General features: G+C 44.8%; 1 protein-coding gene and 3 long non-coding RNA genes across 8 annotated transcripts in view; 3 read left to right on the top strand and 1 right to left on the bottom strand.

Moving 5' to 3' along the window:
* Positions 1 to 21,455, bottom strand: part of spen (spen family transcriptional repressor) — a 103,344-nt gene that overhangs the window by 58,301 nt on the left and 23,588 nt on the right. The gene's annotated exons all lie outside the window — the stretch shown is intronic.
* On the top strand, positions 9,719 to 10,778 carry LOC144993866 (uncharacterized). The gene is made up of 2 exons (XR_013657148.1): positions 9,719 to 9,781; positions 10,171 to 10,778. It is a non-coding gene; the product is annotated as an uncharacterized LOC144993866 (long non-coding RNA).
* LOC144993867 (uncharacterized) lies at positions 15,058 to 15,929 on the top strand. Its single transcript, XR_013657149.1, has 2 exons — positions 15,058 to 15,120; positions 15,510 to 15,929. It is a non-coding gene; the product is annotated as an uncharacterized LOC144993867 (long non-coding RNA).
* On the top strand, positions 16,420 to 19,691 carry LOC144993865 (uncharacterized). Its single transcript, XR_013657147.1, has 2 exons — positions 16,420 to 16,472; positions 19,388 to 19,691. It is a non-coding gene; the product is annotated as an uncharacterized LOC144993865 (long non-coding RNA).

The raw sequence follows: 21,455 nt of genomic DNA, 5'->3' as shown, positions 1-21,455 counted from the left end.
GGTGTGTTTCTTTTGCAGGTGTGTTTCTGTCTCAAGTGTGTTTCTTTTGCAGGTGTGTTTCTGTCTCAGGTGTGTTTCTGTGTCAGGTGTGTTTCTGTCTGAGGTGTGTTTCTTTTGCAGGTGTGTTTCTTTCTCAGGTGTGTTTCTTTTGCAGGTGTGTTTCTGTCTCAGGTGTGTTTCTGTCTCAAGTGTGTTTCTTTTGCAGGTGTGTTTCTGCTGCAGGTGTGTTCCTGTTTCAGGTGTGTTTCTTTTGCAGGTGTGTTTCTGTCTCAAGTGTGTTTCTTTTGCAGGTGTGTTTCTGTCTCAGGTGTGTTTCTGTCTCAGGTGTGTTCCTGTCTCAGGTGTGTTTCTGTCTCGGGTGTGTTCTTGTCTCAAGTGTGTTTCTTTTGCAGGTGTGTTTCTTTTGCAGGTGTGTTTCTGTCTCAGGTGTGTTTCTGTCTCAGGTGTGTTTCTGTCTTCTGTGTATTTTGGCTGCAGGTGTGTTTCTGTCTCAGGTGTGTTCCTGTCTCAGGTGTGTTTCTGTCTCGGTGTGTTCTTGTCTCAAGTGTGTTTCTTTTGCAGGTGTGTTTCTTTTGCAGGTGTGTTTCTTTTGCAGGTGTGTTTCTGTCTCAGGTGTGTTTCTGTCTCAGGTGTGTTTCTTCTGCAGGTGTGTTTCTGTCTAAGGTGTGTTTCTTTTGCAGGTGTGTTTCTGCTGCAGGTGTGTTCCTGTTTCAGGTGTGTTTCTTTTGCAGGTGTGTTTCTGTCTCAGGTGCGTTTCTGTCTCAGGTGTGTTTCTGTCTCAGATGTATTCCTGTCTCAGGTGTGTTTCTGTCTCAGGTGTGTTTCTGTCTCAGGTGTATTTCTGTCTCAGGTGTGTTTCTGTCTTATGTGTGTTTTTGCTGCAGGTGTGTTTCTGTCTCAGGTGTGTTTCTGTCTTATGTGTGTTTTTGCTGCAGGTGTTTTTCTGTCTTATGTGTGTTTCTATCTTATGTTTATTTTGGCTGAAGGTGTGTTTCTGTCTCAGGTGTGTTTCTGTCTCAGGTTTGTTTATTCTGCAGGTGTGTTTCTGTCTCAGGTGTGTTTCAGTCTCAGGTGTGTTTCTGTCTCAGGTGTGTTTCTGTCTGAGGTATGTTTCTGTGTCAGGTGTGTTTTTGCTGCAGGTGTGTTTCTGTCTCAGGTGTGTTTCTGTCTCGAGTGTGTTTCTGTCTCAGGTGTGTTTCTGTCTGAGGTATGTGTCTGTCTCAGGTGTGTTTTTGCTGCAGGTGTGTTTCTGAATGAGGTGTGTTTCTTCTGCAGGTGTGTTTCTGTCTCAGGTGTGTTTTTGCTGCAGGTGTGTTTCTGTCTTATGTGTGTTTCTGTCTTATGTGTATTTTGGCTGCAGGTGTGTTTCTGTCTCAGGTGTGTTCCTGTCTCAAGTGTGTTTCTGTCTCGGGTGTGTTCTTGTCTCAAGTGTGTTTCTTTTGCAGGTGTGTTTCTTTTGCAGGTGTGTTTCTGTCTCAGGTGTGTTTCTGTCTCAGGTGTGTTTCTTCTGCAGGTGTGTTTGTGTCTCAGGTGTGTTTCTGTCTCGGGTGTGTTTCTGTCTCGGGTGTGTTTTTGTCTCAGGTGTGTTTGTGTCTCAGGTGTGTTTCTTTTGCAGGTGTGTTTCTCTCTCAGGTGTGTTTCTACTGCAGGTGTGTTCCTGTCTCAGGTGTGTTTTTGTCTTATGTGTGTTTTTGCTGCAGGTGTGTTTCTGTCTCAGGTGTGTTTCTGTCTCGAGTGTGTTTCTGTCTCAGGTGTGTTTCTGTCTGAGGTATGTTTCTGTCTCAGGTGTGTTTTTGCTGCAGGTGTGTTTCTGACTGAGGTGTATTTCTTCTGCAGGTGTGTTTCTGTCTCAGGTGTGTTTTTGCTGCAGGTGTGTTTCTGTCTTATGTGTATTTTGGCTGCAGGTGTGTTTCTGTCTCAGGTGTGTTCCTGTCTCAGGTGTGTTTCTGTCTCGGGTGTGTTCTTGTCTCAAGTGTGTTTCTTTTGCAGGTGTGTTTCTTTTGCAGGTGTGTTTCTGTCTCAGGTGTGTTTCTGTCTCAGGTGTGTTTCTTCTGCAGGTGTGTTTGTGTCTCAGGTGTGTTTCTGTCTCGGGTGTGTTTCTGTCTCGGGTGTGTTTGTGTCTCAGGTGTGTTTGTGTCTCAGGTGTGTTTCTTTTGCAGGTGTGTTTCTCTCTCAGGTGTGTTTCTACTGCAGGTGTGTTCCTGTCTCAGGTGTGTTTCTGTCTTATGTGTGTTTTTGCTGCAGGTGTGTTTCTGTCTCAGGTGTGTTTCTTCTGCAGGTGTGTTTCTGTCTCATGTGTGTTCCTGTCTCGGGTGTGTTCCTGTCTCAGGTGTGTTCCGGTCTCAGGTGTGTTTCTTTTCAGAATCAGAATCAGAATCACTTTATTTGCCAAGTACAGCGCATGTACAGGGAATTTGACTTCGGTTACTTGTGCTCTCGTGCAAACTAGCAAGGTAGAAGGATAAATAATAAAGGGATAAATAATATAAAAGAAGGTAAGTGTAAGGTAGCTGTATGAATAAATAAACATAACTGAATAAGGAAATAGATTGAAATAACAAGACAAAAAGATAAAAAAAAAAAAAAAAAAAAACAAGGTGTGTTTGCAGGTGTGTTTCTGTCTCAGGTGTGTTTCTGACTCAGGTGTGTTTCTGTCTCAGGTGTGTTTCTGCTGCAGGTGTGTTCCTGTCTCAGGTGTGTTTCTGTCTCAAGTGTGTTTCTTCTGCAGGTGTGTTTCTGTCTCAGATGTATTCCTGTCTCAGGTGTGTTTCTGTCTCAGGTGTGTTTCTGTCTCAGGTGTGTTTCTGTCTCAGGTGTGTTTCTGTCTCGGATGTGTTCCTGTCTCAGGTGTGTTTCTGTCTCGGGTGTGTTCTTGTCTCAGGTGTGTTTTTGCTGCAGGTGTGTTCCTGTCTCAGGTGTGTTTCTGACTCAGGTGTGTTTCTGTCTCAGGTGTGTTTCTGCTGCAGGTGTGTTCCTGTCTCAGGTGTGTTTCTGTCTCAAGTGTGTTTCTTCTGCAGGTGTGTTTCTGTCTCAGATGTATTCCTGTCTCAGGTGTGTTCCTGTCTCAGGTGTGTTTCTGTCTCAAGTGTGTTTCTTCTGCAGGTGTGTTTCTGTCTCAGATGTATTCCTGTCTCAGGTGTGTTTCTGTCTCAGGTGTGTTTCTGTCTCAGGTGTGTTTCTGTCTCAGGTGTGTTTCTGTCTCGGATGTGTTCCTGTCTCAGGTGTGTTTCTGTCTCGGGTGTGTTCTTGTCTCAGGTGTGTTTTTGCTGCAGGTGTGTTTCTGTCTTATGTGTATTTTGGCTGCAGGTGTGTTTCTGTCTCAGGTGTGTTCCTGTCTCAGGTGTGTTTCTGTCTCGGATGTGTTCCTGTCTCAGGTGTGTTTCTGTCTCGGGTGTGTTCTTGTCTCAGGTGTGTTTTTGCTGCAGGTGTGTTCCTGTTTCAGGTGTGTTTCTTTTGCAGGTGTGTTTCTGTCTCAAGTGTGTTTCTTTTGCAGGTGTGTTTCTGTCTCAGGTGTGTTTCTGTGTCAGGTGTGTTTCTGTCTGAGGTGTGTTTCTTTTGCAGGTGTGTTTCTTTCTCAGGTGTGTTTCTTTTGCAGGTGTGTTTCTGTCTCAGGTGTGTTTCTGTCTCAAGTGTGTTTCTTTTGCAGGTGTGTTTCTGCTGCAGGTGTGTTCCTGTTTCAGGTGTGTTTCTTTTGCAGGTGTGTTTCTGTCTCAAGTGTGTTTCTTTTGCAGGTGTGTTTCTGTCTCAGGTGTGTTTCTGTCTCAGGTGTGTTCCTGTCTCAGGTGTGTTTCTGTCTCGGGTGTGTTCTTGTCTCAAGTGTGTTTCTTTTGCAGGTGTGTTTCTTTTGCAGGTGTGTTTCTGTCTCAGGTGTGTTTCTGTCTCAGGTGTGTTTCTGTCTTCTGTGTATTTTGGCTGCAGGTGTGTTTCTGTCTCAGGTGTGTTCCTGTCTCAGGTGTGTTTCTGTCTCGGTGTGTTCTTGTCTCAAGTGTGTTTCTTTTGCAGGTGTGTTTCTTTTGCAGGTGTGTTTCTTTTGCAGGTGTGTTTCTGTCTCAGGTGTGTTTCTGTCTCAGGTGTGTTTCTTCTGCAGGTGTGTTTCTGTCTAAGGTGTGTTTCTTTTGCAGGTGTGTTTCTGCTGCAGGTGTGTTCCTGTTTCAGGTGTGTTTCTTTTGCAGGTGTGTTTCTGTCTCAGGTGCGTTTCTGTCTCAGGTGTGTTTCTGTCTCAGATGTATTCCTGTCTCAGGTGTGTTTCTGTCTCAGGTGTGTTTCTGTCTCAGGTGTATTTCTGTCTCAGGTGTGTTTCTGTCTTATGTGTGTTTTTGCTGCAGGTGTGTTTCTGTCTCAGGTGTGTTTCTGTCTTATGTGTGTTTTTGCTGCAGGTGTTTTTCTGTCTTATGTGTGTTTCTATCTTATGTTTATTTTGGCTGAAGGTGTGTTTCTGTCTCAGGTGTGTTTCTGTCTCAGGTTTGTTTATTCTGCAGGTGTGTTCCTGTCTCAGGTGTGTTTTTGTCTTATGTGTGTTTTTGCTGCAGGTGTGTTTCTGTCTCAGGTGTGTTTCTGTCTCGAGTGTGTTTCTGTCTCAGGTGTGTTTCTGTCTGAGGTATGTTTCTGTCTCAGGTGTGTTTTTGCTGCAGGTGTCTTTCTGACTGAGGTGTATTTCTTCTGCAGGTGTGTTTCTGTCTCAGGTGTGTTTTTGCTGCAGGTGTGTTTCTGTCTTATGTGTATTTTGGCTGCAGGTGTGTTTCTGTCTCAGGTGTGTTCCTGTCTCAGGTGTGTTTCTGTCTCGGGTGTGTTCTTGTCTCAAGTGTGTTTCTTTTGCAGGTGTGTTTCTTTTGCAGGTGTGTTTCTGTCTCAGGTGTGTTTCTGTCTCAGGTGTGTTTCTTCTGCAGGTGTGTTTGTGTCTCAGGTGTGTTTCTGTCTCGGGTGTGTTTCTGTCTCGGGTGTGTTTGTGTCTCAGGTGTGTTTGTGTCTCAGGTGTGTTTCTTTTGCAGGTGTGTTTCTCTCTCAGGTGTGTTTCTACTGCAGGTGTGTTCCTGTCTCAGGTGTGTTTCTGTCTTATGTGTGTTTTTGCTGCAGGTGTGTTTCTGTCTCAGGTGTGTTTCTTCTGCAGGTGTGTTTCTGTCTCATGTGTGTTCCTGTCTCGGGTATGTTCCTGTCTCAGGTGTGTTCCGGTCTCAGGTGTGTTTCTTTTCAGAATCAGAATCAGAATCACTTTATTTGCCAAGTACAGCGCATGTACAGGGAATTTGACTTCGGTTACTTGTGCTCTCGTGCAAACTAGCAAGGTAGAAGGATAAATAATAAAGGGATAAATAATATAAAAGAAGGTAAGTGTAAGGTAGCTGTATGAATAAATAAACATAACTGAATAAGGAAATAGATTGAAATAACAAGACAAAAAGATAAAAAAAAAAAAAAAAAAAAACAAGGTGTGTTTGCAGGTGTGTTTCTGTCTCAGGTGTGTTTCTGACTCAGGTGTGTTTCTGTCTCAGGTGTGTTTCTGCTGCAGGTGTGTTCCTGTCTCAGGTGTGTTTCTGTCTCAGGTGTGTTTCTTCTGCAGGTGTGTTTCTGTCTAAGGTGTGTTTCTTTTGCAGGTGTGTTTCTGCTGCAGGTGTGTTCCTGTTTCAGGTGTGTTTCTTTTGCAGGTGTGTTTCTGTCTCAAGTGTGTTTCTTTTGCAGGTGTGTTTCTGTCTCAGGTGTGTTTCTGTGTCAGGTGTGTTTCTGTCTGAGGTGTGTTTCTTTTGCAGGTGTGTTTCTTTCTCAGGTGTGTTTCTTTTGCAGGTGTGTTTCTGTCTCAGGTGTGTTTCTGTCTCAAGTGTGTTTCTTTTGCAGGTGTGTTTCTGCTGCAGGTGTGTTCCTGTTTCAGGTGTGTTTCTTTTGCAGGTGTGTTTCTGTCTCAAGTGTGTTTCTTTTGCAGGTGTGTTTCTGTCTCAGGTGTGTTTCTGTCTCAGGTGTGTTCCTGTCTCAGGTGTGTTTCTGTCTCGGGTGTGTTCTTGTCTCAAGTGTGTTTCTTTTGCAGGTGTGTTTCTTTTGCAGGTGTGTTTCTGTCTCAGGTGTGTTTCTGTCTCAGGTGTGTTTCTGTCTTCTGTGTATTTTGGCTGCAGGTGTGTTTCTGTCTCAGGTGTGTTCCTGTCTCAGGTGTGTTTCTGTCTCGGTGTGTTCTTGTCTCAAGTGTGTTTCTTTTGCAGGTGTGTTTCTTTTGCAGGTGTGTTTCTTTTGCAGGTGTGTTTCTGTCTCAGGTGTGTTTCTGTCTCAGGTGTGTTTCTTCTGCAGGTGTGTTTCTGTCTAAGGTGTGTTTCTTTTGCAGGTGTGTTTCTGCTGCAGGTGTGTTCCTGTTTCAGGTGTGTTTCTTTTGCAGGTGTGTTTCTGTCTCAGGTGCGTTTCTGTCTCAGGTGTGTTTCTGTCTCAGATGTATTCCTGTCTCAGGTGTGTTTCTGTCTCAGGTGTGTTTCTGTCTCAGGTGTATTTCTGTCTCAGGTGTGTTTCTGTCTTATGTGTGTTTTTGCTGCAGGTGTGTTTCTGTCTCAGGTGTGTTTCTGTCTTATGTGTGTTTTTGCTGCAGGTGTTTTTCTGTCTTATGTGTGTTTCTATCTTATGTTTATTTTGGCTGAAGGTGTGTTTCTGTCTCAGGTGTGTTTCTGTCTCAGGTTTGTTTATTCTGCAGGTGTGTTTCTGTCTCAGGTGTGTTTCAGTCTCAGGTGTGTTTCTGTCTCAGGTGTGTTTCTGTCTGAGGTATGTTTCTGTGTCAGGTGTGTTTTTGCTGCAGGTGTGTTTCTGTCTCAGGTGTGTTTCTGTCTCGAGTGTGTTTCTGTCTCAGGTGTGTTTCTGTCTGAGGTATGTGTCTGTCTCAGGTGTGTTTTTGCTGCAGGTGTGTTTCTGAATGAGGTGTGTTTCTTCTGCAGGTGTGTTTCTGTCTCAGGTGTGTTTTTGCTGCAGGTGTGTTTCTGTCTTATGTGTGTTTCTGTCTTATGTGTATTTTGGCTGCAGGTGTGTTTCTGTCTCAGGTGTGTTCCTGTCTCAAGTGTGTTTCTGTCTCGGGTGTGTTCTTGTCTCAAGTGTGTTTCTTTTGCAGGTGTGTTTCTTTTGCAGGTGTGTTTCTGTCTCAGGTGTGTTTCTGTCTCAGGTGTGTTTCTTCTGCAGGTGTGTTTGTGTCTCAGGTGTGTTTCTGTCTCGGGTGTGTTTCTGTCTCGGGTGTGTTTTTGTCTCAGGTGTGTTTGTGTCTCAGGTGTGTTTCTTTTGCAGGTGTGTTTCTCTCTCAGGTGTGTTTCTACTGCAGGTGTGTTCCTGTCTCAGGTGTGTTTTTGTCTTATGTGTGTTTTTGCTGCAGGTGTGTTTCTGTCTCAGGTGTGTTTCTGTCTCGAGTGTGTTTCTGTCTCAGGTGTGTTTCTGTCTGAGGTATGTTTCTGTCTCAGGTGTGTTTTTGCTGCAGGTGTGTTTCTGACTGAGGTGTATTTCTTCTGCAGGTGTGTTTCTGTCTCAGGTGTGTTTTTGCTGCAGGTGTGTTTCTGTCTTATGTGTATTTTGGCTGCAGGTGTGTTTCTGTCTCAGGTGTGTTCCTGTCTCAGGTGTGTTTCTGTCTCGGGTGTGTTCTTGTCTCAAGTGTGTTTCTTTTGCAGGTGTGTTTCTTTTGCAGGTGTGTTTCTGTCTCAGGTGTGTTTCTGTCTCAGGTGTGTTTCTTCTGCAGGTGTGTTTGTGTCTCAGGTGTGTTTCTGTCTCGGGTGTGTTTCTGTCTCGGGTGTGTTTGTGTCTCAGGTGTGTTTGTGTCTCAGGTGTGTTTCTTTTGCAGGTGTGTTTCTCTCTCAGGTGTGTTTCTACTGCAGGTGTGTTCCTGTCTCAGGTGTGTTTCTGTCTTATGTGTGTTTTTGCTGCAGGTGTGTTTCTGTCTCAGGTGTGTTTCTTCTGCAGGTGTGTTTCTGTCTCATGTGTGTTCCTGTCTCGGGTGTGTTCCTGTCTCAGGTGTGTTCCGGTCTCAGGTGTGTTTCTTTTCAGAATCAGAATCAGAATCACTTTATTTGCCAAGTACAGCGCATGTACAGGGAATTTGACTTCGGTTACTTGTGCTCTCGTGCAAACTAGCAAGGTAGAAGGATAAATAATAAAGGGATAAATAATATAAAAGAAGGTAAGTGTAAGGTAGCTGTATGAATAAATAAACATAACTGAATAAGGAAATAGATTGAAATAACAAGACAAAAAGATAAAAAAAAAAAAAAAAAAAAAACAAGGTGTGTTTGCAGGTGTGTTTCTGTCTCAGGTGTGTTTCTGACTCAGGTGTGTTTCTGTCTCAGGTGTGTTTCTGCTGCAGGTGTGTTCCTGTCTCAGGTGTGTTTCTGTCTCAAGTGTGTTTCTTCTGCAGGTGTGTTTCTGTCTCAGATGTATTCCTGTCTCAGGTGTGTTTCTGTCTCAGGTGTGTTTCTGTCTCAGGTGTGTTTCTGTCTCAGGTGTGTTTCTGTCTCAGGTGTGTTTTTGCTGCAGGTGTGTTTCTGTCTTATGTGTATTTTGGCTGCAGGTGTGTTTCTGTCTCAGGTGTGTTCCTGTCTCAGGTGTGTTTCTGTCTCGGATGTGTTCCTGTCTCAGGTGTGTTTCTGTCTCGGGTGTGTTCTTGTCTCAGGTGTGTTTTTGCTGCAGGTGTGTTTCTGTCTCAGGTGTGTTTCTGTCTCGAGTGTGTTTCTGTCTCAGGTGTGTTTCTGTCTCAGGTGTGTTTCTGTCTCAGGTGTGTTTTTGCTGCAGGTGTGTTTCTGTCTTATGTGTGTTTCTGTCTTATGTGTATTTTGGCTGCAGGTGTGTTTCTGTCTCAGGTGTGTTCCTGTCTCAGGTGTGTTTCTGTCTCGGGTGTGTGCTTGTCTCAAGTGTGTTTCTTTTGCAGGTGTGTTTGTTTTGCAGGTGTGTTTCTGTCTCAGGTGTGTTTCTGTCTCAGGTGTGTTTCTTCTGCAGGTGTGTTTCTGTCTCAGGTGTGTTTTTGCTGCAAGTGTGTTTCTGTCTTATGTGTGTTTCTGTCTTATGTGTGTTTTTGCTGCAGGTGTGTTTCTGTCTCATGTGTGTTCCTGTCTTAAGTGTGTTTCTGTCTCGGGTGTGTTTCTGTCTCGGGTGTGTTTGTGTCTCAGGTGTGTTTGTGTCTCAGGTGTGTTTCTTTTGCAGGTGTGTTTCTCTCTCAGGTGTGTTTCTACTGCAGGTGTGTTCCTGTCTCAGGTGTGTTTTTGTCTTATGTGTGTTTTTGCTGCAGGTGTGTTTCTGTCTCAGGTGTGTTTCTTCTGCAGGTGTGTTTCTGTCTCATGTGTGTTCCTGTCTCAGGTGTGTTTCTGACTCAGGTGTGTTTCTGTCTCAGGTGTGTTTCTGCTGCAGGTGTGTTCCTGTCTCAGGTGTGTTTCTGTCTCAAGTGTGTTTCTTCTGCAGGTGTGTTTCTGTCTCAGATGTATTACTGTCTCAGGTATGTTTCTGTCTCAGGTGTGTTTCTGTCTCAGGTGTGTTTCTGTCTCAGGTGTGTTTCTGTCTCAGGTGTGTTTTTGCTGCAGGTGTGTTTCTGTCTTATGTGTGTTTCTGTCTTATGTGTATTTTGGCTGCAGGTGTGTTTCTGTCTCAGGTGTGTTCCTGTCTCAGGTGTGTTTCTGTCTCGGGTGTGTTCCTGTCTCAGGTGTGTTTCTGTCTCGGGTGTGTTCTTGTCTCAGGTGTGTTTCTTCTGCAGGTGTGTTTCTGTCTCAGGTGTGTTTTTGCTGCAGGTGTGTTTCTGTCTCATGTGTGTTCCTGTCTTAGGTGTGTTTCTGTCTCGGGTGTGTTTGTGTCTCAGGTGTGTTTGTGTCTCGGGTGTGTTTGTGTCTCAGGTGTGTTTGTGTCTCAGGTGTGTTTCTTTTGCAGGTGTGTTTCTGTCAGGTGTGTTTCTGCTGCAGGTGTGTTCCTGTCTCAGGTGTGTTTCTTTTGCAGGTGTGTTTCTGTCTCAAGTGTGTTTCTTTTGCAGGTGTGTTTCTGTGTCAGGTGTGTTTCTGTCTCGGGTGTGTTCTTGTCTCAAGTGTGTTTCTGTCTCGGGTGTGTTCCTATCTCAGATGTGTTTCTGTCTCGGGTGTGTTCTTGTCTCAAGTGTGTTTCTTTTGCAGGTGTGTTTCTTTTGCAGGTGTGTTTCTGTCTCAGGTGTGTTTTTGCTGCAGGTGTGTTTCTGTCTCATGTGTGTTTGTGTCTCAGGTGTGTTTGTGTCTCAGGTGTGTTTCTTTTGCAGGTGTGTTTCTGTCTAAGGTGTGTTTCTTTTGCAGGTGTGTTTCTGTCTCAAGTGTGTTTCTTTTGCAGGTGTGTTTCTGTCAGGTGTGTTTCTGCTGCAGGTGTGTTTCTGTCTCAGGTGTGTTTCTGTCTCGAGTGTGTTTCTGTCTCAGGTGTGTTTCTGTCTCAGGTGTGTTTCTGCTGAAGGTGTGTTCCTGTCTCAGGTGTGTTTCTGACTCAGGTGTGTTTTTGCTGCAGGTGTGTTTCTGACTGAGGTGTGTTTCTTCTGCAGGTGTGTTTCTGTCTCAGGTGTGTTTCTTTTGCAGGTGTGTTTCTTTTGCAGGTGTGTTTCTGTCTCAAGTGTGTTTCTTTTGCAGGTGTGTTTCTGTCAGGTGTGTTTCTTCTGCAGGTGTGTTTCTGTCTCAGATGTATTCCTGTCTCAGGTGTGTTCCTGTCTCAGGTGTGTTTCTGTCTCAGGTGTGTTTCTGCTGAAGGTGTGTTCCTGTCTCAGGTGTGTTTCTGACTCAGGTGTGTTTCTGTCTCAGGTGTGTTTCTGCTGCAGGTGTGTTCCTGTCTCAGGTGTGTTTCTTTTGCAGGTGTGTTTCTGTCTCAGGTGTGTTTCTGTCTCAGGTGTGTTTCTGTCTCAGGTGTGTTTATTCTGGAGGTGTGTTTCTTCTGCAGGTGTGTTTCTGTCTCAGATGTATTCCTGTCTCAGGTGTGTTTCTGTCTCAGGTGTGTTTATTCTGCAGGTGTGTTTCTGTCTCAGGTGTGTTTTTGCTGCAGGTGTGTTTCTGTCTTATGTGTGTTTCTGTCTTATGTGTATTTTGGCTGCAGGTGTGTTTCTGTCTCAGGTGTGTTTCTTTTGCAGGTGTGTTTCTGTCTCAGGTGTGTTTCTGTCAGGTGTGTTTCTGCTGCAGGTGTGTTCCTGTCTCAGGTGTGTTTCTTTTGCAGGTGTGTTTCTGTCTCAAGTGTGTTTCTTTTGCAGGTGTGTTTCTGTCTCAGGTGTGTTTTTGCTGCAGGTGTGTTTCTGTCTCAGGTGTGTTTCTTTTGCAGGTGTGTTTCTTTTGCAGGTGTGTTTCTCTCTCAGGTGTGTTTCTACTGCAGGTGTGTTCCTGTCTCAGGTGTGTTTCTGTCTTATGTGTGTTTTTGCTGCAGGTGTGTTTCTGTCTCAGGTGTGTTCCTGTCTCGGGTGTGTTCCTGTCTCAGGTGTGTTCCGGTCTCAGGTGTGTTTCTGTCTCAGGTGTGTTTCTTTTGCAGGTGTGTTTCTGTCTCAGCTGTGTTTCTGACTCAGGTGTGTTTTTGTCTCAGGTGTGTTTCTGCTGCAGGTGTGTTCCTGTCTCAGGTGTGTTTCTGTCTCAAGTGTGTTTCTTCTGCAGGTGTGTTTCTTCTGCAGGTGTGTTTCTGTCTCAGATGTATTCCTGTCTCAGGTGTGTTTCTGTCTCAGGTGTGTTTCTGTCTCAGGTGTGTTTCTGTCTCAGGTGTGTTTCTGTCTCAGGTGTGTTTTTGCTGCAGGTGTGTTTCTTTCTCAGGTGTGTTTTTGCTGCAGGTGTGTTTCTGTCTCATGTGTGTTCCTGTCTTAGGTGTGTTTCTGTCTCGGGTGTGTTTGTGTCTCAGGTGTGTTTGTGTCTCAGGTGTGTTTCTTTTGCAGGTGTGTTTCTGTCTCAGGTGCGTTTCTGTCTCAGGTGTGTTTCTGTCTCAGATGTATTCCTGTCTCAGGTGTGTTTCTGTCTCAGGTGTGTTTCTGTCTCAGGTGTATTTCTGTCTCAGGTGTGTTTCTGTCTTATGTGTGTTTTTGCTGCAGGTGTGTTTCTGTCTCAGGTTTGTTTATTCTGCAGGTGTGTTTCTGTCTCAGGTGTGTTTCTGTCTTATGTGTGTTTTTGCTGCAGGTGTTTTTCTGTCTTATGTGTGTTTCTGTCTCAGGTTTGTTTATTCTGCAGGTGTGTTTCTGTCTCAGGTGTGTTTCAGTCTCAGGTGTGTTTCTGTCTCAGGTGTGTTTCTGTCTGAGGTATGTTTCTGTGTCAGGTGTGTTTTTGCTGCAGGTGTGTTTCTGTCCCAGGTGTGTTTCTGTCTCGAGTGTGTTTCTGTCTCAGGTGTGTTTCTGTCTGAGGTATGTTTCTGTCTTATGTGTATTTTGGCTGAAGGTGTGTTTCTGTCTCAGGTGTGTTTCTGTCTCAGGTTTGTTTATTCTGCAGGTGTGTTTCTGTCTCAGGTGTGTTTCAGTCTCAGGTGTGTTTCTGTCTCAGGTGTGTTTCTGTCTTATGTGTATTTTGGCTGAAGGTGTGTTTCTGTCTCAGGTGTGTTTCTGTCTCAGGTTTGTTTATTCTGCAGGTGTGTTTCTGTCTCAGGTGTGTTTCAGTCTCAGGTGTGTTTCTGTCTCAGGTGTGTTTCTGTCTGAGGTGTGTTTCAGTCTCAGGTGTGTTTCTGTCTCAGGTGTGTTTCTGTCTGAGGTATGTTTCTGTGTCAGGTGTGTTTTTGCTGCAGGTGTGTTTCTGTCTCAGGTGTGTTTCTGTCTCGAGTGTGTTTCTGTCTCAGGTGTGTTTCTGTCTGAGGTATGTTTCTGTCTCAGGTGTGTTTTTGCTGCAGGTGTGTTTCTGACTGAGGTGTATTTCTTCTGCAGGTGTGTTTCTGTCTCAGGTGTGTTTTTGCTGCAGGTGTGTTTCTGTCTTATGTGTATTTTGGCTGCAGGTGTGTTTCTGTCTCAGGTGTGTTCCTGTCTCAGGTGTGTTTCTGTCTCGGGTGTGTTCTTGTCTCAAGTGTGTTTCTTTTGCAGGTGTGTTTCTTTTGCAGGTGTGTTTCTGTCTCAGGTGTGTTTCTGTCTCAGGTGTGTTTCTTCTGCAGGTGTGTTTGTGTCTCAGGTGTGTTTCTGTCTCGGGTGTGTTTCTGTCTCGGGTGTGTTTGTGTCTCAGGTGTGTTTGTGTCTCAGGTGTGTTTCTTTTGCAGGTGTGTTTCTCTCTCAGGTGTGTTTCTACTGCAGGTGTGTTCCTGTCTCAGGTGTGTTTCTGTCTTATGTGTGTTTTTGCTGCAGGTGTGTTTCTGTCTCAGGTGTGTTTCTTCTGCAGGTGTGTTTCTGTCTCATGTGTGTTCCTGTCTCGGGTGTGTTCCTGTCTCAGGTGTGTTCCGGTCTCAGGTGTGTTTCTTTTCAGAATCAGAATCAGAATCACTTTATTTGCCAAGTACAGCGCATGTACAGGGAATTTGACTTCGGTTACTTGTGCTCTCGTGCAAACTAGCAAGGTAGAAGGATAAATAATAAAGGGATAAATAATATAAAAGAAGGTAAGTGTAAGGTAGCTGTATGAATAAATAAACATAACTGAATAAGGAAATAGATTGAAATAACAAGACAAAAAGATAAAAAAAAAAAAAAAAAAAAAACAAGGTGTGTTTGCAGGTGTGTTTCTGTCTCAGGTGTGTTTCTGACTCAGGTGTGTTTCTGTCTCAGGTGTGTTTCTGCTGCAGGTGTGTTCCTGTCTCAGGTGTGTTTCTGTCTCAAGTGTGTTTCTTCTGCAGGTGTGTTTCTGTCTCAGATGTATTCCTGTCTCAGGTGTGTTTCTGTCTCAGGTGTGTTTCTGTCTCAGGTGTGTTTCTGTCTCAGGTGTGTTTCTGTCTCAGGTGTGTTTTTGCTGCAGGTGTGTTTCTGTCTTATGTGTATTTTGGCTGCAGGTGTGTTTCTGTCTCAGGTGTGTTCCTGTCTCAGGTGTGTTTCTGTCTCGGATGTGTTCCTGTCTCAGGTGTGTTTCTGTCTCGGGTGTGTTCTTGTCTCAGGTGTGTTTTTGCTGCAGGTGTGTTTCTGTCTCAGGTGTGTTTCTGTCTCGAGTGTGTTTCTGTCTCAGGTGTGTTTCTGTCTCAGGTGTGTTTCTGTCTCAGGTGTGTTTTTGCTGCAGGTGTGTTTCTGTCTTATGTGTGTTTCTGTCTTATGTGTATTTTGGCTGCAGGTGTGTTTCTGTCTCAGGTGTGTTCCTGTCTCAGGTGTGTTTCTGTCTCGGGTGTGTGCTTGTCTCAAGTGTGTTTCTTTTGCAGGTGTGTTTGTTTTGCAGGTGTGTTTCTGTCTCAGGTGTGTTTCTGTCTCAGGTGTGTTTCTTCTGCAGGTGTGTTTCTGTCTCAGGTGTGTTTTTGCTGCAAGTGTGTTTCTGTCTTATGTGTGTTTCTGTCTTATGTGTGTTTTTGCTGCAGGTGTGTTTCTGTCTCATGTGTGTTCCTGTCTTAAGTGTGTTTCTGTCTCGGGTGTGTTTCTGTCTCGGGTGTGTTTGTGTCTCAGGTGTGTTTGTGTCTCAGGTGTGTTTCTTTTGCAGGTGTGTTTCTCTCTCAGGTGTGTTTCTACTGCAGGTGTGTTCCTGTCTCAGGTGTGTTTTTGTCTTATGTGTGTTTTTGCTGCAGGTGTGTTTCTGTCTCAGGTGTGTTTCTTCTGCAGGTGTGTTTCTGTCTCATGTGTGTTCCTGTCTCAGGTGTGTTTCTGACTCAGGTGTGTTTCTGTCTCAGGTGTGTTTCTGCTGCAGGTGTGTTCCTGTCTCAGGTGTGTTTCTGTCTCAAGTGTGTTTCTTCTGCAGGTGTGTTTCTGTCTCAGATGTATTACTGTCTCAGGTATGTTTCTGTCTCAGGTGTGTTTCTGTCTCAGGTGTGTTTCTGTCTCAGGTGTGTTTCTGTCTCAGGTGTGTTTTTGCTGCAGGTGTGTTTCTGTCTTATGTGTGTTTCTGTCTTATGTGTATTTTGGCTGCAGGTGTGTTTCTGTCTCAGGTGTGTTCCTGTCTCAGGTGTGTTTCTGTCTCGGGTGTGTTCCTGTCTCAGGTGTGTTTCTGTCTCGGGTGTGTTCTTGTCTCAGGTGTGTTTCTTCTGCAGGTGTGTTTCTGTCTCAGGTGTGTTTTTGCTGCAGGTGTGTTTCTGTCTCATGTGTGTTCCTGTCTTAGGTGTGTTTCTGTCTCGGGTGTGTTTGTGTCTCAGGTGTGTTTGTGTCTCGGGTGTGTTTGTGTCTCAGGTGTGTTTGTGTCTCAGGTGTGTTTCTTTTGCAGGTGTGTTTCTGTCAGGTGTGTTTCTGCTGCAGGTGTGTTCCTGTCTCAGGTGTGTTTCTTTTGCAGGTGTGTTTCTGTCTCAAGTGTGTTTCTTTTGCAGGTGTGTTTCTGTGTCAGGTGTGTTTCTGTCTCGGGTGTGTTCTTGTCTCAAGTGTGTTTCTGTCTCGGGTGTGTTCCTATCTCAGATGTGTTTCTGTCTCGGGTGTGTTCTTGTCTCAAGTGTGTTTCTTTTGCAGGTGTGTTTCTTTTGCAGGTGTGTTTCTGTCTCAGGTGTGTTTTTGCTGCAGGTGTGTTTCTGTCTCATGTGTGTTTGTGTCTCAGGTGTGTTTGTGTCTCAGGTGTGTTTCTTTTGCAGGTGTGTTTCTGTCTAAGGTGTGTTTCTTTTGCAGGTGTGTTTCTGTCTCAAGTGTGTTTCTTTTGCAGGTGTGTTTCTGTCAGGTGTGTTTCTGCTGCAGGTGTGTTTCTGTCTCAGGTGTGTTTCTGTCTCGAGTGTGTTTCTGTCTCAGGTGTGTTTCTGTCTCAGGTGTGTTTCTGCTGAAGGTGTGTTCCTGTCTCAGGTGTGTTTCTGACTCAGGTGTGTTTTTGCTGCAGGTGTGTTTCTGACTGAGGTGTGTTTCTTCTGCAGGTGTGTTTCTGTCTCAGGTGTGTTTCTTTTGCAGGTGTGTTTCTTTTGCAGGTGTGTTTCTGTCTCAAGTGTGTTTCTTTTGCAGGTGTGTTTCTGTCAGGTGTGTTTCTTCTGCAGGTGTGTTTCTGTCTCAGATGTATTCCTGTCTCAGGTGTGTTCCTGTCTCAGGTGTGTTTCTGTCTCAGGTGTGTTTCTGCTGAAGGTGTGTTCCTGTCTCAGGTGTGTTTCTGACTCAGGTGTGTTTCTGTCTCAGGTGTGTTTCTGCTGCAGGTGTGTTCCTGTCTCAGGTGTGTTTCTTTTGCAGGTGTGTTTCTGTCTCAGGTGTGTTTCTGTCTCAGGTGTGTTTCTGTCTCAGGTGTGTTTATTCTGGAGGTGTGTTTCTTCTGCAGGTGTGTTTCTGTCTCAGATGTATTCCTGTCTCAGGTGTGTTTCTGTCTCAGGTGTGTTTATTCTGCAGGTGTGTTTCTGTCTCAGGTGTGTTTTTGCTGCAGGTGTGTTTCTGTCTTATGTGTGTTTCTGTCTTATGTGTATTTTGGCTGCAGGTGTGTTTCTGTCTCAGGTGTGTTTCTTTTGCAGGTGTGTTTCTGTCTCAGGTGTGTTTCTGTCAGGTGTGTTTCTGCTGCAGGTGTGTTCCTGTCTCAGGTGTGTTTCTTTTGCAGGTGTGTTTCTGTCTCAAGTGTGTTTCTTTTGCAGGTGTGTTTCTGTCTCAGGTGTGTTTTTGCTGCAGGTGTGTTTCTGTCTCAGGTGTGTTTCTTTTGCAGGTGTGTTTCTTTTGCAGGTGTGTTTCTCTCTCAGGTGTGTTTCTACTGCAGGTGTGTTCCTGTCTCAGGTGTGTTTCTGTCTTATGTGTGTTTTTGCTGCAGGTGTGTTTCTGTCTCAGGTGTGTTCCTGTCTCGGGTGTGTTCCTGTCTCAGGTGTGTTCCGGTCTCAGGTGTGTTTCTGTCTCAGGTGTGTTTCTTTTGCAGGTGTGTTTCTGTCTCAGCTGTGTTTCTGACTCAGGTGTGTTTTTGTCTCAGGTGTGTTTCTGCTGCAGGTGTGTTCCTGTCTCAGGTGTGTTTCTGTCTCAAGTGTGTTTCTTCTGCAGGTGTGTTTCTTCTGCAGGTGTGTTTCTGTCTCAGATGTATTCCTGTCTCAGGTGTGTTTCTGTCTCAGGTGTGTTTCTGTCTCAGGTGTGTTTCTGTCTCAGGTGTGTTTCTGTCTCAGGTGTGTTTTTGCTGCAGGTGTGTTTCTTTCTCAGGTGTGTTTTTGCTGCAGGTGTGTTTCTGTCTCATGTGTGTTCCTGTCTTAGGTGTGTTTCTGTCTCGGGTGTGTTTGTGTCTCAGGTGTGTTTGTGTCTCAGGTGTGTTTCTTTTGCAGGTGTGTTTCTGTCTCAGGTGCGTTTCTGTCTCAGGTGTGTTTCTGTCTCAGATGTATTCCTGTCTCAGGTGTGTTTCTGTCTCAGGTGTGTTTCTGTCTCAGGTGTATTTCTGTCTCAGGTGTGTTTCTGTCTTATGTGTGTTTTTGCTGCAGGTGTGTTTCTGTCTCAGGTTTGTTTATTCTGCAGGTGTGTTTCTGTCTCAGGTGTGTTTCTGTCTTATGTGTGTTTTTGCTGCAGGTGTTTTTCTGTCTTATGTGTGTTTCTGTCTCAGGTTTGTTTATTCTGCAGGTGTGTTTCTGTCTCAGGTGTGTTTCAGTCTCAGGTGTGTTTCTGTCTCAGGTGTGTTTCTGTCTGAGGTATGTTTCTGTGTCAGGTGTGTTTTTGCTGCAGGTGTGTTTCTGTCCCAGGTGTGTTTCTGTCTCGAGTGTGTTTCTGTCTCAGGTGTGTTTCTGTCTGAGGTATGTTTCTGTCTTATGTGTATTTTGGCTGAAGGTGTGTTTCTGTCTCAGGTGTGTTTCTGTCTCAGGTTTGTTTATTCTGCAGGTGTGTTTCTGTCTCAGGTGTGTTTCAGTCTCAGGTGTGTTTCTGTCTCAGGTGTGTTTCTGTCTTATGTGTATTTTGGCTGAAGGTGTGTTTCTGTCTCAGGTGTGTTTCTGTCTCAGGTTTGTTTATTCTGCAGGTGTGTTTCTGTCTCAGGTGTGTTTCAGTCTCAGGTGTGTTTCTGTCTCAGGTGTGTTTCTGTCTGAGGTGTGTTTCAGTCTCAGGTGTGTTTCTGTCTCAGGTGTGTTTCTGTCTGAGGTATGTTTCTGTGTCAGGTGTGTTTTTGCTGCAGGTGTGTTTCTGTCTCAGGTGTGTTTCTGTCTCGAGTGTGTTTCTGTCTCAGGTGTGTTTCTGTCTGAGGTATGTTTCTGTCTCAGGTGTGTTTTTGCTGCAGGTGTGTTTCTGACTGAGGTGTGTTTCTTCTGCAGGTGTGTTTCTGTCTCAGGTGTGTTTTTGCTGCAGGTGTGTTTCTGTCTTATGTGTGTTTCTGTCTTATGTGTATTTTGGCTGCAGGTGTGTTTCTGTCTCAGGTGTGTTCCTGTCTCAGGTGTGTTTCTGTCTCGGGTGTGTTCTTGTCTCAAGTGTGTTTCTTTTGCAGGTGTGTTTCTTTTGCAGGTGTGTTTCTGTCTCAGGTGTGTTTCTTCTGCAGGTGTGTTTGTGTCTCAGGTGTGTTTCTGTCTCGGGTGTGTTTCTGTCTCGGGTGTGTTTGTGTCTTAGGTGTGTTTGTGTCTCAGGTGTGTTTCTTTTGCAGGTGTGTTTCTCTCTCAGGTGTGTTTCTACTGCAGGTGTGTTCCTGTCTCAGGTGTGTTTTTGTCTTATGTGTGTTTTTGCTGCAGGTGTGTTTCTGTCTCAGGTGTGTTTCTTCTGCAGGTGTGTTTCTGTCTCATGTGTGTTCCTGTCTCGGGTGTGTTCCTGTCTCAGGTGTGTTCCGGTCTCAGGTGTGTTTCTTTTCAGAATCAGAATCAGAATCACTTTATTTGCCAAGTACAGCGCATGTACAGGGAATTTGACTTCGGTTACTTGTGCTCTCGTGCAAACTAGCAAGGTAGAAGGATAAATAATAAAGGGATAAATAATATAAAAGAAGGTAAGTGTAAGGTAGCTGTATGAATAAATAAACATAACTGAATAAGGAAATAGATTGAAATAACAAGACAAAAAGATAAAAAAAAAAAAAAAAAAAAACAAGGTGTGTTTGCAGGTGTGTTTCTGTCTCAGGTGTGTTTCTGACTCAGGTGTGTTTCTGTCTCAGGTGTGTTTCTGCTGCAGGTGTGTTCCTGTCTCAGGTGTGTTTCTGTCTCAGGTGTGTTTCTTCTGCAGGTGTGTTTCTGTCTAAGGTGTGTTTCTTTTGCAGGTGTGTTTCTGCTGCAGGTGTGTTCCTGTTTCAGGTGTGTTTCTTTTGCAGGTGTGTTTCTGTCTCAAGTGTGTTTCTTTTGCAGGTGTGTTTCTGTCTCAGGTGTGTTTCTGTGTCAGGTGTGTTTCTGTCTGAGGTGTGTTTCTTTTGCAGGTGTGTTTCTTTCTCAGGTGTGTTTCTTTTGCAGGTGTGTTTCTGTCTCAGGTGTGTTTCTGTCTCAAGTGTGTTTCTTTTGCAGGTGTGTTTCTGCTGCAGGTGTGTTCCTGTTTCAGGTGTGTTTCTTTTGCAGGTGTGTTTCTGTCTCAAGTGTGTTTCTTTTGCAGGTGTGTTTCTGTCTCAGGTGTGTTTCTGTCTCAGGTGTGTTCCTGTCTCAGGTGTGTTTCTGTCTCGGGTGTGTTCTTGTCTCAAGTGTGTTTCTTTTGCAGGTGTGTTTCTTTTGCAGGTGTGTTTCTGTCTCAGGTGTGTTTCTGTCTCAGGTGTGTTTCTGTCTTCTGTGTATTTTGGCTGCAGGTGTGTTTCTGTCTCAGGTGTGTTCCTGTCTCAGGTGTGTTTCTGTCTCGGTGTGTTCTTGTCTCAAGTGTGTTTCTTTTGCAGGTGTGTTTCTTTTGCAGGTGTGTTTCTTTTGCAGGTGTGTTTCTGTCTCAGGTGTGTTTCTGTCTCAGGTGTGTTTCTTCTGCAGGTGTGTTTCTGTCTAAGGTGTGTTTCTTTTGCAGGTGTGTTTCTGCTGCAGGTGTGTTCCTGTTTCAGGTGTGTTTCTTTTGCAGGTGTGTTTCTGTCTCAGGTGCGTTTCTGTCTCAGGTGTGTTTCTGTCTCAGATGTATTCCTGTCTCAGGTGTGTTTCTGTCTCAGGTGTGTTTCTGTCTCAGGTGTATTTCTGTCTCAGGTGTGTTTCTGTCTTATGTGTGTTTTTGCTGCAGGTGTGTTTCTGTCTCAGGTGTGTTTCTGTCTTATGTGTGTTTTTGCTGCAGGTGTTTTTCTGTCTTATGTGTGTTTCTATCTTATGTTTATTTTGGCTGAAGGTGTGTTTCTGTCTCAGGTGTGTTTCTGTCTCAGGTTTGTTTATTCTGCAGGTGTGTTTCTGTCTCAGGTGTGTTTCAGTCTCAGGTGTGTTTCTGTCTCAGGTGTGTTTCTGTCTGAGGTATGTTTCTGTGTCAGGTGTGTTTTTGCTGCAGGTGTGTTTCTGTCTCAGGTGTGTTTCTGTCTCGAGTGTGTTTCTGTCTCAGGTGTGTTTCTGTCTGAGGTATGTGTCTGTCTCAGGTGTGTTTTTGCTGCAGGTGTGTTTCTGAATGAGGTGTGTTTCTTCTGCAGGTGTGTTTCTGTCTCAGGTGTGTTTTTGCTGCAGGTGTGTTTCTGTCTTATGTGTGTTTCTGTCTTATGTGTATTTTGGCTGCAGGTGTGTTTCTGTCTCAGGTGTGTTCCTGTCTCAAGTGTGTTTCTGTCTCGGGTGTGTTCTTGTCTCAAGTGTGTTTCTTTTGCAGGTGTGTTTCTTTTGCAGGTGTGTTTCTGTCTCAGGTGTGTTTCTGTCTCAGGTGTGTTTCTTCTGCAGGTGTGTTTGTGTCTCAGGTGTGTTTCTGTCTCGGGTGTGTTTCTGTCTCGGGTGTGTTTTTGTCTCAGGTGTGTTTGTGTCTCAGGTGTGTTTCTTTTGCAGGTGTGTTTCTCTCTCAGGTGTGTTTCTACTGCAGGTGTGTTCCTGTCTCAGGTGTGTTTTTGTCTTATGTGTGTTTTTGCTGCAGGTGTGTTTCTGTCTCAGGTGTGTTTCTGTCTCGAGTGTGTTTCTGTCTCAGGTGTGTTTCTGTCTGAGGTATGTTTCTGTCTCAGGTGTGTTTTTGCTGCAGGTGTGTTTCTGACTGAGGTGTATTTCTTCTGCAGGTGTGTTTCTGTCTCAGGTGTGTTTTTGCTGCAGGTGTGTTTCTGTCTTATGTGTATTTTGGCTGCAGGTGTGTTTCTGTCTCAGGTGTGTTCCTGTCTCAGGTGTGTTTCTGTCTCGGGTGTGTTCTTGTCTCAAGTGTGTTTCTTTTGCAGGTGTGTTTCTTTTGCAGGTGTGTTTCTGTCTCAGGTGTGTTTCTGTCTCAGGTGTGTTTCTTCTGCAGGTGTGTTTGTGTCTCAGGTGTGTTTCTGTCTCGGGTGTGTTTCTGTCTCGGGTGTGTTTGTGTCTCAGGTGTGTTTGTGTCTCAGGTGTGTTTCTTTTGCAGGTGTGTTTCTCTCTCAGGTGTGTTTCTACTGCAGGTGTGTTCCTGTCTCAGGTGTGTTTCTGTCTTATGTGTGTTTTTGCTGCAGGTGTGTTTCTGTCTCAGGTGTGTTTCTTCTGCAGGTGTGTTTCTGTCTCATGTGTGTTCCTGTCTCGGGTGTGTTCCTGTCTCAGGTGTGTTCCGGTCTCAGGTGTGTTTCTTT

Source organism: Oryzias latipes, chromosome 7, assembly GCF_053564925.1.
Source record: "Oryzias latipes strain Hd-rR chromosome 7, Olatipes_Hd-rR_3.1".
Taxonomy (NCBI): domain Eukaryota; kingdom Metazoa; phylum Chordata; class Actinopteri; order Beloniformes; family Adrianichthyidae; genus Oryzias; species Oryzias latipes.
This window is presented reverse-complemented; position numbering and strand designations above follow the sequence as displayed.